This window comes from Halyomorpha halys, unplaced genomic scaffold, assembly GCF_000696795.3.
Source record: "Halyomorpha halys isolate HHAL.00 unplaced genomic scaffold, Hhal_1.1 Scaffold134.1, whole genome shotgun sequence".
Taxonomy (NCBI): domain Eukaryota; kingdom Metazoa; phylum Arthropoda; class Insecta; order Hemiptera; family Pentatomidae; genus Halyomorpha; species Halyomorpha halys.
This window is the reverse complement of record NW_027107159.1, coordinates 1,977,679-1,983,713: the sequence shown is the minus strand read 5'-3', so window position 1 is coordinate 1,983,713 and position 6,035 is coordinate 1,977,679.

Here is a 6,035-nt window from a genome sequence, read left to right as displayed (position 1 = left end):
AAATAATAGTTGATATATGCACTCAAAATAAGTAATATTAAAATAATAGTTGATATATGCACTCAAAATAAGTAATATGAAAATGTCGGAGGTGAAATGCATTGATGAAGTGGTGTGGAATGACCCGTTATTAAACTGGCTGTACTTCACACCTACCCTAGTTGGCAAATGTGAGAAAAATGTTTTGCAATAAACTTTTAATGGTGTACCGATTTTGAGGATCTGAAAGTGCATATTTTATAAATCGAAAACTTGAAACACGTCTAATAAATTAAACCACTTGAAAATTAATCGAAATAATTTTATTTCTTTATATTAAACATAACTAAGAAATATTTCGGTTGATGGTTCTTCTATTATATATTGTTCCTGGTTTATATATAACAATATTATATATATATATAACAATATTTAAATATATATAACAATAATTGACCGTATTATGAACGAGATAGTCAGGTGCGGTCAAAAAAGAAAAAAATAGTTTTTTCGATGTTTCGCCCAACTTTATAGAGCTTCACCAGAGCTAAAAAGATACAAAAACAACTAAAAATATTTTGACACAGTAGGATAATAAGATACAAAAAAGGTGAATTAAGGTAAGGTTAAAATTATTTTAATATATGTGAAAATAAAATTATATACAAGTAAAAGAAAAAAAGAAATATAAAAATAATATAAAATACACAATGATAAGAATATAAAAATACCTATTAGGTTATAAATGAACAAGAGACGTAATGGCACATAAAAATATAAAAGTAGATATGAGGTAACCATATTTAACACTTTATTATTAACATACACAATTTTTATCCATATTACTCTCAACTTTTATTCTCAAAAAACTCTCCAAACGTTTCGGCCCTCAGGCCAGTTTCAAGGAGACAACCTATAAAAAATGTTTTTGTTTTTATAATAATTACATTACTTCCTTAACTACATACCGTTATCTTTGGCCATACCTTAAAAATAATATAAAAATATTATTGATGTCTAGTTTTTAATGAAGTTTAAATTGCCCGCGTCACATCATTAAAATAAATTAAATATTAAAATAACATCATAAAAATTTCAAAAAATTTGTTTTTAAATTGCTTACTTACTTACATAACTTTTTATATCTTAAATCTAAAACCTTTTTTATACTAATTGAAGGTAGGTTCTGTTATAAATGATGAATATAAGTGAAGAAGAGGAGATTATTAGTATAAAAAAAGTTTTTAAATTTAAGATGTAAAAAGTTATGTATGTAAGTAATCAATTTAAAAACTAATTTTTTGAAGTTGTTATGATGTTATTTTAATATTGAATTTATTTTTAAGATGTGACACGGGCAATTAGCCTGCAAATAAGATTTTTTTAAAAACAAGACATCAATATTTAAGGTATGGCCAAAGCTATCAGTATGTAGTTAAGGAAATAATGTAATTATTATAAAAACGTTGGAAAGTTTTTTGAGAATAAAAGTTTAGAGTAATATGTATCAATATTTTGTATGTTAATAATAACATGAACCACTCTCAAACAATCATATAATAAATCATTAATCTAATATTTAACACGCTAAAAGACAGGAAATAAAAAAAATAAGTTGAAATTAAATAAAGGTAGAGGAAAAATAAAATTAATAATAATAATAAAAAATGATTTTATTATTATTAAGCCCCTTGGGAGTCAAACGGTTTGAGAGTAGTCTCTTTTTCTGCATAGGTAATGCATTTGAAGAGCGAGCTCAGGAATTGAATCTTTTGGAAAAGGTAGTAGTTTGTGTCAGTCTGATGGTGACCGGGCTCACCAGGTTTTTTCAGTCTAGACTGAGTCTGTTCACGTGGGTCTGCCATCTTTGTGGTCGTCCAGTCGGTGTCAGTGTTCTGAATAGAGGGTTCGTACAGTACTGGAGGCAATCAAAAAATTTCTCAGCTGGTCGGTCTAGTGTCGTGCTTATGCGGTCCGTATTTGCTATTTGTAGTAATGTATGTCTCACCATACGTCTGATACGTCTGATCATACTACTCTGACATTGTTGGAGCTTCTTGGCTGATGTTGGTACCTGATCAATCAACACAAGTGTATAGAGCAGGGCTGGCCTTAGGACACTTTTGCAAATCATTAATTTGAGGGGGAAAGAAAGATTAGGAAAACTTAGCAGATGATTAAGCCTTTAAGATTTGGTACTAACCAGCTTGATATCCTTGTTGTAGTAGCGAGCTGGCGTTAGGTGTCTATCTACGGTATAGATTTGGCGATGGAGCGTGATTCTGAATAAATCACCCCCTTGCAGAGCCGTTGACCTAGTAACAGCTCTTCTTAACAAAGTATTAAACCCCTGACCATTCATGGGTTGTAGCGGTGCTGATTTAATTATTTATTTTGATTAGTCGTACACATTTATTACAAATCATGGCAATATATATCTAAAGGATTTCGGAATTAATTATTATATACATATTTTTTAACGAAGATATATCACACATTACTTTATTGAGTTTAAAAGAACATTTTAATATAATGTCTTATTTTAAAGAATATTGTAAAATATAAAATTAATATTTAATCGAAGATACAAAATTTTGACCGACGTTGAAATGAAATCAAATTTGTTTTTATTTTTAAGATTTTAATGATTGCAGGGAAAACCCAAGTTAAGGCCAAGCTATTTACTAGAAAAAGTATTTAGGCCAAACTAGATTGTTCTGGTTTAAACTTGTATATCCTAATACACAAAGGATATAAATCACTTTGGCCTAGGACGAACTACAATAGTTTGGCCTGAAATCCATAAACTGATTTGGCCTAGGACAAACTGGTTTGGCCTGAATTCTATAAATCGATTTATTCTAGGACGTACATTTAAAAAAAAATATCGTCTTTTGAAGAATATTTTAAATATAAAATTAATATCTAATCGAAGATACAAATTTTTAACCGACGTTGAAATGAGATGTGTTATTATTTTTAAGATTTTAATTAACTAGTATAAAACTCATTTCGTAGAATATTATATATACATTTTTATTGAAGTAAATATGAAAAAAATTTGTTTTAATGAGTTGTAGACATTTTAAATACAGTAATCATCCCTTGTTTATGTTACCAGGAAAACTAGTTTATAGCGAAAATATTTCAGGCCAAACTAGTTTGTCCTAGGCCGAAACGGCTTATAGAGTTCTGGCCAAACTAGTTCGAACTAGGCCAAGTTGATTTATATCCTAAGCGTTTCAGGATATACTAGTTTAGATTAGGACAATCTAGTATGGCCTAAATACTTTTACTAGGCCAAACTAGGTTGGCCTAAATACTTTTACCAGAATAAACTAGTTTGGCCGATCACAAACATAAAGCTACTAAAAACGACAAACCATTACAATTTGTTGTTTAAACGAAGTTTTTTTTTGTTTGTTTTTTCTGGTCAAGACTCCCAGTGGAGTCCTAATTCTGCCTAACCATGGTTGGTGGTCAAAGTTCTTCATTTTGTGGAACCGCCACTCAATGAAAAAAGTCAACAACCCAAGGCCGGATTCGAACCGGCACCGCCAATAGACATCAAATTGGTAAGACTGTGTCTTAACCACTCAGCTATGGGCGGCCCTTATATGAAGTTATACACACACGATACTTTTTACGACGTTTACTAGATATAACGGTTCATTTCGACAAATTTTGTAAACATACAACTAATTCTTAATCGAAGGTGATTAAATTTTATACAATTAATAAACAAGACAAATTCTAATTTCAATTTTGCTTTATATGTAATTCCTACCGACGAAACAGTATCAATATATCGAAAATAATAATAAATCAAATGTCTTCACCTTCACCTTCACAAATGAGAAAGATAAAGAAGATTAGAAACTTTTTCTCATTACATGTGAATATAACAGGAGCTTATATTACACCTATTTACTTAATTATTAAATTAATTGTATTTCAAAATTTAAACTATATTCAAATAGATCAACATCTTGGATAAGATGCATGTAAATCACCAGGAACGCAGATCCTGACAATACTTGGATCGGCCACTGATAAAGTCTCACTTTCAATTAGCTCTGGTCGAGATAAAATATAGTGCAATCTCGGTAATCCGGACACTCCATTAATCGGAACTGGCGTTAAAAAAAAAATTCTATTGCTATTTTAGAGAAACCAAAGCAGGCAATAACATTTTTGTTTTCAATAAAAGTGCATGTGTAAAGCACAGTATTAAGTTACCGATCCAAGAGCGTACCCAGGATCAAAACTAGGAGGGGAAGCCATAGTCAATCAGGGAAACAATAATCCATCACGTTTTGACATTTCAGCACGGAAAAGGAGAATAAAACCAAAATTTTAAAAACATTATATTTAATAGCAGTCAAAACTGAAATCCTATATATGGTTTTAGTTTTGACTGCCGTCAAAATAGCCCTGAAGAAGCCCTGCAATGTGGGGCGAAACGTTGGCTCATTAAAATAGTATATTTCTACTATTTGAGTTTTTCTTGACCGCACCCGGACCATATTCCTTTCATCACAATTATATTTAATAATATCAGTGCTTTATTAGTTATTACAATTAGCATTTGCTTGAAATATTTTTTTTCAATCCTAGTAGGGCGGCAGCTGCCCCTCTCTGGGTACGCCCATGTCCCGATCTATAGGCAACTTATAATCACCGTGAAAATGGAGGTGGATATTTTTACGCAGTTTCGAAACCCAGTAATCTAATTCCTATGAATGTGTACATGATATATTTTATTGGAATTAGAAATACTATAACCGTAAATTTTTATTTATCTTTAATTATATAGTTATCGTACACTTGCCCACGCTCAACGGAGAAGGGGGTGAGTTAAAGGGGAAAAATATATATATAATTGCAAAACGAAAAAAGAAACAAAACAAGAAAGAATAAATTGCTCCGTAGGCGCCACGTAATGTTTTCATTTGCAAATAAAGAAAACCCCGAACCAATATGCCTAAAATATAACTACAATTTTTTTATCACCATGACAACCATAACACTCCTTGTCTACGCGAATACAGCAATCGTTTTTATTTCACCATGACAACCATATCAATACATAGAAATGCATTAGAAATACGCTCCTTCGACACCTCTTCAAGACCATGCGGAAAAAGCTACAGAGTTTCCAGAATTCCCTCCTTCGGCGAATAGTCCGAGGAACTTAACTCCAAAGAGAACATTGCAATCCAGGATGAGCTCCAGCTCCCCTCAGTCCCGGAGTTCATAGGCCGTAGGCCCATCATGTTTTTTTTACCAACAAGCCAATCCGCTGTTCAGAGATCGCCCCTCCACCAAGACCCGGGAGGCGGCAAAGCACTGTCTCCTTGGTCGACGTCCTCGTCGAGGGAAGGTCTTCGGGCTCTGCAACCTGAAGTCACTTAACCCATCTCACCTTTTATCCCCTAGTGGAGCGGCCCTCCCCGTTCTTTGTACCCCCCGGCCAGCGGCTCCTGAGCCAATATTGTAACCCCGCCTTCAGCGGACCCAGCCCAACCCCTTATAATGCCAAGTGGCAAAGGAAGGACACCAGTTCCGTCAGTATATATTTAGATATATATTAATATTCTTATTTATCTATTTAATAAAGGATGTAAGAAAAAAAAATAGAAATACATAATATCTATCATATAAATTATTTCATTTTGTAAAACTAATTTATTTAATAGTACAAATATCTATAATACAAATTTTGTCGGTAAAATTGCAGTTATTCTTATTATATTTAGTTAAATAGAATCGAACAGAACTGTTAATGATTTTTTTCCATTACTATTTTATTGCCTGAGGTAGAAACAGTATTGCAACCAATCGTCAGTATTTTTTTTAATTTCGTTTTAAATAACATACAAAGAGTATTTTTTTAAATTTTTATTTATACTTTTTACACTTATAAATGAGCAATCCTATAATTTTAACAAATCAAAACATTACTCAGTATAACTAGGGATGTAAAAGAAAACAAAAGTGTAGCCCCCAAAATACGGTTAGTGACCATGGATGATATAAGACTCATAACACCTGAT